This window comes from Bacillus rossius, chromosome 1 (genome assembly GCF_032445375.1).
Source record: "Bacillus rossius redtenbacheri isolate Brsri chromosome 1, Brsri_v3, whole genome shotgun sequence".
NCBI classification, from domain to species: Eukaryota; Metazoa; Arthropoda; class Insecta; order Phasmatodea; family Bacillidae; genus Bacillus; species Bacillus rossius.
In genome coordinates, this window is record NC_086330.1 from 201,085,193 (window position 1) to 201,099,915 (window position 14,723).

Here is a 14,723-nt window from a genome sequence, read left to right on the forward strand (position 1 = left end):
AACACTTCAGTAAAGTATACGGTTATTTAACTTCAGATGTGGCCGAGCGCCCCATGCAAAAGATGTTTATAGACTTTGTTGGGCCTTTGCCGCACTCAAGAACAGGAAACACTATGCTGCTGGTGTGTATCGACGCCTTCACAAAATTTGTCTGGCTCATCCCGATGCGAAAAGCCACCGCAGGAAACACTGTTTCTGCGCTACGTAATCAGATCTTCAAGACGTCGGGAGTCCCGTCTATAGTAGTTTCAGACAATGCAACCCAGTTCACGGCTAGGATTTTTAAGAACATGTGCTTCTCACACGGCATTCTGCACGTCACAACCTCGCCTTATTATCCACAGCCCTCGCATGCTGATAGATTCAACCGCAATCTCCAGTCTGCTCTAATAGCCATGCGCAGGAGCAGGATAAATGGGACTCGAATTTGGTTTGGCTGCAAATGGCCTTTAATTATGCACATCATGAAGGACACAAAATTACTCCTTTCGAACTCATGTTCACTTACCGACCTAATACCCCTCTTTCAAATCTTTGGTCTTTGAATGACATATTACCCGATGATCCGAGAGACATCAGGGAGATTTGGAGAAGAGCTCGTAAAAATCTTAATCTGGCTCATGAGAGCAGAAAAAGAAAATACAACGAAAATCGATCTCCTAGCCCTTACAGGGTAGGCGATTTTGTGCTTTGTAAGGCACACCCACTCATCAAGGCAATGGATAAGTTTTCCGCCAAGCTGGCGTACCGCTGGAGAGGTCCCTTTCAAATACAGCGATTTTTAACGCCAGTTACGGTTAGCCTAGCTGACCCCAGTTCGGGAGAATTTGTGACCAGAGCGCACATCTCCCATCTAAAGAAAACACAGGCTGACTTAAAGTAGATGTGTTTAATTTATTTCCCCTAACATAGGGGACTCTCTAATATTAGGCATGCCAGAAATCCTCGAGGTCTTAAAAATCCATGGTACTAGAAATAAGAATGCTAGCTTTAAGTTGTATTGGTTTTAAGTGGCCACTTAGTTAATAAGCACTTAGTTAATAAGTTTGTTTAAGGGTTATCGATATGTTGTGCCTGAGAGGCGGACGCGTCTCAAAGGTGTTAGAAAATAAGTAGTAGGATATAGGCGAACCTGGTACTAGTTTTACTGAGGAGTGTAAATGTGTTTTTTTATTTTCCCTATATGCTCCGCATTCAAGCAGAGGAGTATGTGCCGGAAATTAGGCATTTCGTCACCTTTTTTAATTTTTCTATAATTTTAAAATTGTTTGGGATTTCTTATTTTTTAATTTATCTAGTTGTTAAGGGGGTAATTTCCTTTTTGTTAGGCCGGTGTATGCCACATATTTAAACTTTGTGCCAGTGGACCGAAGCCCCTTCCCAGGGGGCCAATCTGATATTTTGCTGTCTAATGTGGACATGGTCAGTCCGGTTGAAATTTCTCTCGCCTGCAGTCACGTCCCGAGTTTGTAATATTAATTCTCTTCATGACCAAAATTGCATTGAGCAGCTCCTGGGCTGCAAGCTGCTACTTTGTAAAGGCCTGCTGAGAATAGCAAGTCTCGTCACGAATGGGGCTCCAGTGGAGCTGTGTTCCCAGCGGAGTGGTGTTTTCTTTCCCCCCCTTCCTCTCTCTCCACCTCACATTAGTTCTGAGAAATCAAGCTAGGAGCAGTGACCTGACGGGACGATGGCCTGATTCAAGGACCTTCTCCCTGGTCCGACAGAGACGTCCCCGACATCTAGCAGAGGAAAAAGTAACCGCGGGCCTGGTCGCCAGCGTGTAGAGCTCACCCTCATGACACCTGGTGGCAAGTCAGCTCACCGTCTAAGTTAGATCCCCTTTACGCCGCTAGAGAGCAGCACCGCGGCGCCCTTAAGCCCTATGCTTCCTTCTCGCGGCCTGTAGAAGTCGATTCTTTGTAGCTTCCTGTTACCGCCGGTAGAGAGCGCGCATTTCGTGTTGTTGTCACGCCCGCCTCGGGCACCTCCGCATGTTTTCGGCCCTGAGCCGAACCTTCCCCCCTTTTTTTCTTAGGGCTGAGCGCCCGATTTAATTAGAAGCTTTGACCGCCATCGCCGGCACTTAGTTCTCCGACCTCTGCTACTGACCACGTCTTCTCGGCGTCCTCTGTGCTAAGAGGCTTTTCGCGGCAACGGCGAATTCGTGTGCACAAGAATGTAGTCAGCTTGCTTTAGGGATGTGATCCCAGTGCTACAGTAGCCAGTCAGATGTAGTATTTAGAAGAAGTCATGTTTAGTTTAATTTTTTAATTTTTTTACTTTCCTAAAAATTTTAGTTTCTTCCGCGCATCCGCGAATTCTCGGTACGCGCCATCCTGATGTCGGCGCGAGACACCTCGCGAGCCCTGATTTCACACCCTAATTTGGTGAGTAATCCAACCTTTTTTTCTTCCCCAAATTCCCGTTTGTTGGTCTTTCGCGCCGACGGTGTATGACTGTCTGGACGCAGGTCTAATTCGTTTTGAATTTGACATGTGTTTCAGACAGGGTCAAATTTTCCGGGGAGAGAAATTGCTCCCCGCATGATCTTCGGGACATGCAGCTGATTTCCCCCTTTAGAAGAGTTTTCCTCTCGGTCCGACGTCATCCTGGGAAGACCCGAGTGATATGAGCTATATATATATATATATATATATATACATTCCACTTGCAGAGAAGGAACTAAATTAATAAAAAGATACCAGCGAGCAGTGCTTTAAGAAAGTAATCTTCAGGGACATGTAAAATCAAGGAAACACATATATATGTTGACGCCGCCGTCGGTTCTCCCTCTGAGAGCACAGGCCGCTATGTGTTCTCAACACCTGAGTCAGTGCTAGTGCAACGAACACGCCCGCGCGTGTGGGAGAGTCGTCAGTCGCCATCCAGCACTCACCAGGGCCGGCAGCCCCGCGCACGGGGAGCATCCAGTTTTTGCGCCTGTTTCCACATTTAGCATCAATAGGTAATTATCTCCGAATCTCCTTTCAACAGCTCCCCGGTCGACCCTAACCGACCGTACGACATGTCGTGCGGTCCTTAGATAAAGTGTGCAACCCGACCACGGGTCTTTCAACGTAATACGTAATCCTGTGTTTTAAGGCAGCCCACCGAGGCGCCTGCGCCTCACGCTATTAAACCTCCCCACGGAGAATTAGAACTTTGCCCACGCAGGGCGGCATTGCGCCGAATGCGTAACTGAACTTACGAACGCATCAACCCCTGGGACGTGCAACGGACATGAACGAGAGACCACGTTGGGTCCCGTCGTGCCCGTTCCCAGTTTAAACGTGGCTCGCGCCACTGTGAGAACCAGTCTCGCATTAGAAGTCCAGGTACCGAACCCACCTCGAGTCCGGGACGTACTCATAATTATTCAGTGTCAATTGCCGTGTCTAGATTAGTGTGTGTCGTCATCATCGCGTCCATGTATAAATCAGTATTAATTGTAAACCCACACAGAAAGTAGCAGATTCACGTAGTAAGTGTATCACGAACTATCACGTGCCATGCACCAGACTTGCCGCGCCACGAGCCGTCATCACCGTAGCTCAGGCTAGCCTGCACCCCTCGTTGGAGTAGTCCTCGAAACACCGTGAGACGTAATCAGTGCCGTCATTCGAGGGCCGTGTAGGCGGAGTGAAGGTTGATGACGATACGGCCAGTCACGTGCCAGTGCCTTGTGTGACGTTCTGTAACGTGTGCTACCGGAATAAAACACTCAAAGATATGTGTGTATTTCACTAATACAGCATCCTGGGAGGCCATAACAGACCGGGGGGCCCTTTGTCGACACGTCCCTGCCTGCAGCCATGAGGCCAGGAACCCCGCCCTTGAGATCAAATTTCCTTTATATCATTTTAATTAACTTAATTTCAGGACAGGCAGCGGGGACGGTGTCAATGTAATCGTTGGGAGAATCAAGTTTTGGTGCTATACTTGAAATGTTGTTAATGTAATCATTTGTTTGTTAAGGTGTAATGTTTATTGTTTTAAATAACCCCGGGGTGCCCCCTTAACTTGTTACTTACTAAGATCTTTATTGTCATGTTGAAATAATGCGAAAACAAAATCTCTTAATAATAAACCAGGAAAACCTATAGACCAAGCTACCGATGTAGTGTATTTATTTATCAAATACCTTCTTCATTTTATCGATCCACGAACTCCCCAAGTTACTAGTGTGCAGGGAGTGTAATTTTGTCTTGTGCACCGCCTCGTGCCCCCTCTGGTAATTAACTTTTAATTTGCTTAATATTTTGCCCAGCTGTTTCCAAGAACTTTTTATTAAAATAAAATAATTTTATTTTGAGGCACGAGGGGCGTTACAGGTACCAGAATTTTCAGACTAAACTCAAAATACGCACTTCACAAAGTTGTGCACTAAATAATTCTTCATGAAACAGCTGATTCTTTTGTAACAGTGCTACCACCTCAATTGAAGTGGTACAAAAATTTCCTACCTACGTATTTAAAACTGTAACATATTGGAAAAAAGTCTAACTAATGTTGGACCTGTTATTTTGAAAAACATTTGTAAAACAAAATAATCAATCTCTTTTCTCTGTGTGGGACAAAGTTGACCTCAAAGGCCAAAGTTGGCCCAGTTTACAGTACATAAAGAATGAAAAATATTTTAACATTCGTAATAATATTTGCAATTAATTATATTCATTGAAACCTATGTTATACAAATATATATTACAAATTAATGATATGTGCTTCTTTATATAATACATTCGAGTACTTAAAATTGTGCATTATTTATTAATTGTTCAAAATAAAAAATAAAAAATATTAATATTTTTTTATTAATGGCAGTTAGTTTTATTTTAAATCTTTGTCAAATTTTATTATTTTACGAACCATTTTTTTAAAGCATGCACATCAAACATTATTTTAGGTTAGGTTAATTCAGTTAGGCCGGGTTTATAGAAAACGCAAGAACGCAGAAACGCAAGAACGCAAGAACGCAGGACTCGACAACCGCAAGAAATTCACAGTCGTTTATAAAAAACGCAAGGATGCCGGCCATCGCCAACGTCAAAAAATAAAATTTCAGGAATAAGTCATGATTATTTTTAAAATCTTTGTTGTACTTATCGTACAGGCAGGGAAAATTTTGGATAAGCTGAATAAGAAATTAATCAGCTTCCTCCATTGCGCTGTATTCACTAGAAGAATGCCAGACCAAAACATAAATAAAGAAACACAAGCGTAACGATTACAATCGCAGAGTCTTCTATATGCATTACATGACAGTTTCAGTTTCCACATACTAAAGCAACCAGTATAGAAGGCCGAAACGCAAGGAGAAAACGCAGAAGTAGAAAGTTCAACAACTTCTGCGTTGCGTTCTTGCGTTCTTGCGTGTCTTGCGTTTTTTATAAACGTGTTGGTAGAAGAGTTAAGGTTGGACTTTTACCGTAGTTGCGTTTCTTGCGTTTCTGCGTTCTTGCGTTTTCTATAAACCCGGCCTCAGATGAAATTGTATACCTAGATGTAATAAAATTATAAAAATTTATTAATGATATGTTTCAATGTGCATGTAAAATTTACATGCAATTGATACCTAAGTAATAAATGAAATATAATTCTAGCCTCTGAACTTTCTTGCTTGGCTTAAATTGTAAAATTTTGTTTTCAATAAATATGTATATCTTTATTCATATTAATTAAATATGTTAGAGATATACGAGATATCCAACTAATAGACGTCCAAGCATTAGGCCTATGCATTAATCTTTGTGAAATAAATAGACAGGTGTCTTGCAATACTGATGAATAATTGTTTAAACATAATTAAAGAAGTAAAAAATCGTTTGTCTATAATGGTTTGGGTGTTTTCAAACCAATGAACAGGAAATAAAGATAGCCATATTCACAAGTGTAAATGATTAGGTATATAGGTATAACTTTTATCAAAACCAAACACAAAGAATTTAAATAAAAATTAGAATATGAATTTATTTATTTTAAAACAAGCAAATAAAAGTTAATTAGAAAATATTTCTTCACAAAAATATTATATGCAACATTTGTTTGATGAAAATAGCAAAGTTCACTTTCATTTGGCACATTATTTATTTAATTAAAAATATGCATTTATATCATTATCCCCACCATCATATTTAACTAATTTTTCTTGCTTATAAATTTGTGGTTATTTAAGTGGCTTGTTTTCGTCTTCAAGTATCAGCTGACACTATTGTGCGGCAATTTTGGTGTCTGCTAAACAACTATTTAGATGATAAATGACCAAAATTTTAAAATTTAAATTTAAGCAATGTATATTTATCTTAAACTAAAGTAAATAGTTGATGAAATACAACTCGTTACTAAACGATGCTTAAGTGTTTGTTCAAACCCTTAAATTTAGGTAATGAAGTAGGTAAGCCATTATTTTCTCTTCTTCCTTTTAAATAGCCAGGGGGTGGCCATGTCTGAATTACTACTTTATAAACAGTGAACCTTTTTTCTTTCAGCTCATAGTCTGTGCCATGTTGGTTAGACACCCAAAACATTGGCTGAAGCATATTCTTTACATTGTAGAAACAGTTTTAAATGACTTTATTTTATAAAAGTGACAGATTTAATGGGAGAGATTCTAATTAATACTTTGACGCCGACCGCCAATGCTCCTCTGTCGCATAGACCGCTATGCCTCATCAACGTCTCGCAAAAGCGTGTGCACCGAACGCGCCCATGCGCACAGCAAAGGGTAGTGCGTGCGACGAGGCGAACGCCATGCAACGAGTGCTGCGCCGGCGGAAGGATCCGGCCGGGTGTGGCATATCCTTCCGCCACACTACAACAAATTATTTTAATTATATTTTTCCACAGGTTTTTATTAAACATTATTTTTCATTAATTAATAATTCAGTCCTGTCAAAATTATGTCTCACTGTGCGTTTTGTCCCGAACCTGGCAGGTTCAGTTTCCCGCGAAATTCACACGTTTCCGCGGGAGGGCTGGCGGGGGAGGGGGGTCGCGCGCGGCGACACCGGCAGTGTCCTTCGAGAGCTCAAACAGGCCGGCAGCCTGCGCGCAACGCGGAACCATCAACCTTTGCTTTCACCGACATGTAGTTTTCAATAGTGTAATATCTTTTCAAACTTGTACGTACAGTTCCGCGGTCGGCCTCAATTTACCATGAGGTATTTAACTTAATTAAATCAGTGCTCCAAGATGAGTGTTCTACGTCATACGTAAGTACTGTGGGAAGTTTACGTGAATTTATGTCGGCGCTTCACGCCCCAACTTAGCCTACAGGCCTACGTGCCACTAGCCCAGTTTATTAAGTGTTATGTATTAGTGAAATAGTTGCTCGTCAAAGTGTTATCTGTCACGTTAGGGTTTATGTATCACCGTTGTACGGCATTGTGCCGCCAATCATAATAACAATTCAGTCCCTGGGACACATCTAGGTATCACGTAGAGTCGCCGGAGACTCGGGCCTACGTGCCACTAGCCCAGTTTATTAAGTGTGCCATCACCCGACCTCTGTGAAAGGCCCGGGGGGTACCTGACGGGCACAACGGGCGTCGCGATGCTCTTGTTGTCCAGAGGGGCGCCAGGCTAGCGGGCTTCTAGGCCGTTGGTGTGGGGTTGTGGGTACTCTGCCCCCGCGTGCCCCGCCAGGTACACGGCTTGAATGTAACCTGAATGGTTCTACGCTTGACTGTGAAGGCCGCTCGGCCGTGTGGAGGATGGGGAATTACTGAAAATGATATACGAGTTGGCGAGAATACATTTAATTTGTGAGTTTCACCGGGGGTCCATGTGGGTACACGGTACACTATACATGTCCGCTCCGTGGTTCAGTCCCGCTACAAAAATTCTCACCAACACTAAACACAACACTACGTGACAATAGTTACCGCGGCAGTCTCGCGGGACGTGGGTCGATGCTCGCTGGAGACGGCCAGCGCCGAAAGTTAACGGGTGCAGCGGGCTCCTAAATTCGGCGAAACACTTAAGTGTGTGCAGCCGGCAGACATATGCACGGCGTCCATAAGTATAAACACTTTCGCTGGAGTCGGCCAGTACCGTACGTTCTGTGATACGATACGTCGCGGTATCACGATGAAGACGGTCGGGATAGGCCCGGTTCCGTAAAATACGCGCCGAGTCGACGTGGGCAGCGATGAATTAATAAGAGGTTTAAAATTTAAAGATTTAGTATAGAATAAAATAATCAAAGAAAGAAAACTTGGATGCTGCCCACGGACACACGTCTGTTCCCGGCGCGGAGTGGTTGGAGACTGCCGAACATGGCCGCCTCGCAAGGAACAGAAACTTTCTCTTCTTTGTGAGTCGGCGTCAGAAAACTTATATTAATTGAATTTACTCTATTACCAGTTAAAACATGTTCCAGGTGCCCAATTAAAATGTAGCACCTGGTAATTGGGTGCTTAAGGCTTAACAATGGTTTTAATGTATTTAATTATTTAAATTGTGACATCAAGTTGGCGACTGTAAATTTACTAACATATTGTCCCACTGTGAATTGTTTTAGAGGGATTTCTCCTATTCTGAATTGGACATAGTCACGGGCATTTTAATTAAGGCCAGTGGCCGCAGTGAATGTTAATGAGGTTTGTTGTCTGCTCCGTGCGTGGTGTACTCGCCCGGAGTGGCTACGACGCACTTATTACATGTCGGGAATTAGTAATTTCGTACTAATGGCTTTTCCCTTAACTGAATTATGGGTTCGAGCCTCCGGGGTTCCGTACCTTTAAATTTCGTTATGTCTATTGGTGTCACGCCCGAGGCGCTCGCCTGACTCAATCCAGGTGGGCAAGGGGCGCGCTCTGTAAACGGGATATAGTACTGGCGGTGCGGAGCACGGGCTTAAAGGCCATGGTCGGTACGACGTCAAGTGTTAGGTAATAGTGAAGTGTATTGTTCGTCAAGATATCGTGCGCCATGTCAGAGTGTATTTTTGTATCTATCGCATCACATGTACAAGGACGCCCCTCACGCGCATAAAAATCGTGAGCCGCCACTGAGGAAGTGAGCTGCGCGTGTGACAAGTCGCGTCGGGCAAACCGTTATGGCCAGAAGGGGCAGCACCATGTATTGGGCTGTGCTGTATTAAATTCACCAACTATCTTCCAGAAACTTTGTGTTATTCTTCAGGCGTCCCGAGTGGCCATAACAGCTCGGGGGGCCCTACTGCGTTAACCCCTACCTCTAGCCACAAGGCCGGACCTTCCCTGAGATCACGAACCGGAGCAAAAATCACGTCTAAATAGTCAGAGGTAGCAGAGACGGCATCAAAATGGCGCCCGACTAGTGTGGCTTTCATTTTCTTAAAAATTAACTTTCAAATTTTTCAAATTTTTCAAATTTTTTGTGCTTCAAATTAGTGTACCAGTAAGGGCTCGCGTAGGAACAAAGGAATCGCGCGGAAACGGACGCGACGCGCAGACAGCCAAAGGAGCGGGCACCTGGCGATAGGCGCGCATCGAGTTATGCGCCAGGCGCTCATAAAATTACGCGCCAGGCGCGATAACGACTGTGGGAGCGGAAGTCCGCGCGCCTCACACAGGGATCGGGTGGTGCAGCTGCGCAGCTGCTACGCGCATGAACATGAGCCGTGACTGAGCCGCGAGCATAAACATAGAAGGGGTATGCCACGCATGCCTTCTGCCAGGCTTGCCAATAAATCATGCCGCGGCAGGGATTTTCGCCACCAGACCTGCGACACGGAGAAGAAGCCCAAAACAGACTTTGACGACGGAAAACCAGGGCCGACGTCTACATTTAAGTGCGGCGCGAGGGGGTGTCATCGGCGGCCCGGTGAGGTGGCGTTCTGCCATCAGTGCGGCACCGTGAGGCACCGCTCGTGCACCGAGGCCCGGGAGTTCCTCAACTTCAGGAATAGGCTGTTCATGTGCCGCGCGTGCGAGCTCGCGCTGGACAGACCGTCAGCGATGCCGGTGGCTCCTATCGCACCGCGCCCCGGCGGCACTCTCAAACTGCCGGAGTTCGGAGGGCAGGAGCATGAGAACCCCGCAAAGTTCCTACGGACATGCCAGGACAGGCTCGCACGATACTCGGTTCCGACAGATGAGTGGACGTAGAAGGTGTGCGATCAGCTGAGGGTGTGTGCCCTTGACTGGTGGCTACAGCCGGAGAAAACGGCATGGAGTGGGGTGACTTCACCAACGGACTGGAGGAGCGTTTCAACGACGCCCGTGCCCGGGCCCGGTGTCAACAATCACTGTTCTGCCGGCCTCAGGAGGCGGGGGAGAGCGCGGAGGCCTTCATCAGGTCTAAGGCGCGGCTCCACCGACGGCTGGCGGAAGGAGAGGACGACAGCAGCATGCTAGGGGTAGTCGTCCAGCTGATGCTGCCCGAAATGCGGCCATTCCTTAGGGCCACCACCGACAGAGGACTGGAGACGTTCGTGCGGTTGGCGAACGAGGTGGAGCGCGACGTGCAAATCGTCCGCCGCGGCCGCAAGCCGTCTACCCGACGCACAGTGGGAGATTTGCCCGAAAACGTGGTCAAAATGCAAATCGCGAACTTAAAATCCCGAACAAACTGGCGATGTGGTAGTAATGTTGGATCATCCCTGCATGGGAAACCGGATATGGCAATGAGAAATTCCCATATCCTGAGGTTTCACAGCAGTTGACAAGTGAGGGTCGAGTGCGTTGGGCGGACCTAACTATATTGAAGATAATTCCATGCTGTACTAAATTGAATGTCGCGGCCGTAAAAATTTATATTTTTGAGTTCTGAAAAATGGATGCAATTCCTGGAGATATGGCGTCTATATCGCTGCCTTATGTTGTTATATATAAAGCTGTAATATTTTTTGTTTTATTTTCTAAAGCTACTTTGTGAACATAATGAAAATTTAGTTTTATCATATTACATCGAGGCTTTTAGTTGGGTATGCCACATTATGCACCTTTCTTTCGAAATAGAGCGTTTAGTTTATTGTTTTAGTAATACGAATTTACAATAACTAGCTGCTAATATGTGCTACCCTTTGTGTACGATAGTTTTTCCTTCATTGCTGCACTGGTTGTGACTCCCTGAGGCTATGGCGGGTCTAAGCCGACCCATCATTGTCGACAATGTGCATAGCCCGTCTAATACCAGATGCCTTTTTTCTTATTCCTTCATAAGCTTCACTAATTGTCAGTTTATTCTCGACATCGTCATCGATGTCTGTTAAAGTCTGGAGAAGTTTACTAGTGGTGGTCTAGCCTTTCAGAAATCTTTGATGAAAAACACATGTAGTGTTGGTATAGTGCGATTTTTTTATTGATACGGAATTTTATACTACTGGTAAGAAACAAATCTAAAGTCATTCAAAGTTGTTCACTAAGAAGGACAATTGTTTTAGATTTTCCAGCTGTAAAATAACCATATAATGATGGGTGGGTACACACAAACCCATAAGGAATTTATTAAGTTTATGTCTTGTGTTGTTTTACAGTTCAATGATTTGTTATCTAATGAGATGAAGAAACTTCCTAAATTAGTTCACGAGACTGTATGGAATGATGGGATGGAAGAAATGGCAACAATTGAGAAATTTGAGCAAAGTTTGACAGCCTAGGTCTTCAGTGCCAGTGACTGTGATTTGGGGTGGAATCGAACCATGAATGGAATACAACAGTGAAATGGGAAGCACTCCGAGGAAACTAGCTCTTCTAGGGCCAAGTCAGTTACATTTCCCCCCTTAAGAAATTCCGGATCGACCATAACCAAGAATGAATCCCGCGAATAAGATATTATTCCTAAGGGTCTACTGTTGCGAACGCAAATGAGCACTGAACAAAGAACTTGTAAACGAATTCACCAAAAACAATACAGGGTAAGGAACAATTTTTGACATCTTAATTATGGTAGAATTTTGTTGACTATTTCTTTGGTATTTTCTTTTTTCACTATAACAGAAGGGCATAAAAATATCAGTGCATTTTATTACACTATTGTAATTATATTCAACAAAATGGTATTAATAATTTGTAAATATTGTGTTTTTAATATTCCAAATTGTTTTTAAAATATGTTACTCTATTCATACAGAAAATAATCCAAGAAAGGACTCCATTACTGCAAACCAATTTCTCTCTTTCCCCGATCTGAACTTTTTTACCCGCCCAATGATTTTAATAAGTGCCACTGCATTGCAGTCATGCAAAATATATTCTTGATGCTTAAGGGCTTCTTAACTTCAGATATAAGAACTAGTCTGGAACACCTACAGAAAGTGTTGTCCGAGAAACGGGGTTGCATTATAACAATACCTGCGAGTGCAAGGCCTGCTTTGTCCATGTTTTTTTCTAAGCTAAACACTAAATGGAAAGAATCTTCAAGAAACATTGACTATTTTCTGAATAAAAATCAAGCATGGCTCAGCAAGAACATTTGTATTCCGGTAAGTAATCCCAGTTCTGGAGAGTCGGCAAAGAAACGTGGATGCCCTTCCGTGGAATTTTGTTCAAGTAGTGAACGAACGAAACGAAGGAGAACATAGCAACTACGTACAAATGTAGACATGTCGATGTTGTCTTATGACACTTCGTTCGTCTGGTAATATAGATGCTGCCAATATAGTAAAAGACATAACCACAACTACCCCAACAAGAGCTTCGAAATATCGGAAGCGTTATATAGTATGCAAGTCGAGAAGACAATATCTGCAGATGAGGCTTTGTCTACAATGGTTGAAGCTAAATTGAGTAGGCATCAATACAGTGTAATTAGATCAACAGCGCGAAAACACAACTGCAAATTGTATTGCAGTTATGAAGCAGTAAGGGATGCGAAATCGAGGTGTTGTGCACCGCGTACGAGTATCACAGTTACTGAGAAAAGTACAGAAGTGAAGTTTCAAAGTCTGTTAGATCACACCTGTCAACGTATTTTACTAGTCCAAGAAGAAGTGATACAAAGTTTACATCCCGACGATGTGCGTGCATTAAGTTTAATTTGTAAATGGGGGTGTGATGGGAGCTCAGGACACAGTGAGTACAAGCAAAGATCAACAACGATTCTGATTCGGATGCAAATATGTTCTTACCGTATTTTGTACCATTGCAACTTGTTTCTTCTGAACTGAAATCTCGGGACGAAATTGTTATATGGAAAAATCCGAGGCCTTCATCTCCCAGGTTTTGTAGGCCAATCAGACTGTAGTTTCTCCATGAAAACACTGAATGCATTGTAAGAGAATAAAACTATATTGAGCAGCAAATTGAATTACTTGTTCCACTGACTGTAACAATAAATGGGAATGAGATATCTGTTACATACAATATGTTATTTACCATGATGAGCAATTTTCAATAAAATTACAAACATTTAATATGCATATTATTGACTACAAATTATATGTATTTTCTGTTATATTAGCCTCTATAAGATGAATGGCCATTAAATAATTTATTTTAACATTAAATTCGTAATCAGTGACCTCGAAAACCCCTATAATGAAGTTTGTATGACATAACATTGGTTTTTGTATTTTTGACCATGTTTTCGGGCAAATCTCCCACTGTGCGACGGCCAGGAGCGTCGCCACCGACGTTAGCGGGCCCCGAGGACTCCAGGGCTCTGGTACCATACGTGGCGCCAGTGCCGAGGCAACAGGGGGAGCAGCCGTCCCGACGCACCGCAACCAGGGAAACCACCAGGGCACCAAACCAGGGGGCTCCGCGCTGCAATTACTGCCGCGAGGAGCGGTACCACTGGCACGACATCTGTCCCACGCGGGCAGCTGTCTGGCAAGCCCACGAGGCGGGTGGTCCCACGTCGGGAAACCCCCGCTAGTGGGTAGTGCCATGGCTGGCCACTGTCCCTGGAACCCTAGCCCGGCCTCCACTGTCACCCCGGCGCGCCCCGTCAGGACGGACGGGCGCCGCTAACCCGACTCGTCAGCGGCCCGCACCGGGTCGTCGGCGAGCGGCACCGGACACCAGGTGGCCCCGGCGACACCGGCAGCACCTGCGGTGTCCGCTGACACACCGGCACGCCCCGTCAGGATGGACGGACGCCGCTCACCCGACTCGTCAGCGGCCTGCACCGGGTCGTCGGTGAGCCGCACTGGACACCAGGTGGCCCCGGCGACATCGGCAGCACCTGCGGACCGCCTGGCGGCAGCGGCAGCGCCCTGGGAGCAGTGCGGTGAGTCGTTCTAATTAGGGCAGTTGGGACCTGGGGCGGGGCATTTACTCAGGATTCCCGTCAGGATGGATGGACAGCCAGTGCATGCCCTTGTCGACACGGCCGCCAGCCACACGTATGTGTCGGCTCAGTGCTCGAGCGTACAGGACATTGACTCAGGTGTGGAGGAGGTACATTTAGCGACGAAGGGGGCGACAGCTCGTATTGTCAGTCGCACAAACATCACCCTCTCCATCAGGGACCATGTCAGCCACACAACAGCACTAGTAGTAGAGGGGCTACGGGAGACACTAATCCTAGGATTGCCTTGGCGAGCGCAGGAGGATGCCACTGTGGAGGTCAGGGAGGGGAGGCTACACATTGGCCATCACGAGCGACGCACAGTTTACAGCCTGGGCTATCGGCCACCCGCCGAGCAGGGGACACCCATCACGCTCGCGGACCTGAGGAATGGTGTGCCCGCTGCCCATGTAGAGCTCATAAACAATGTCTTGTCCCAACAGCCACAGGTGTTTGCGGCCACGGACATGCTCCGCCGTACCACAACCACGGAACACACCATCCCC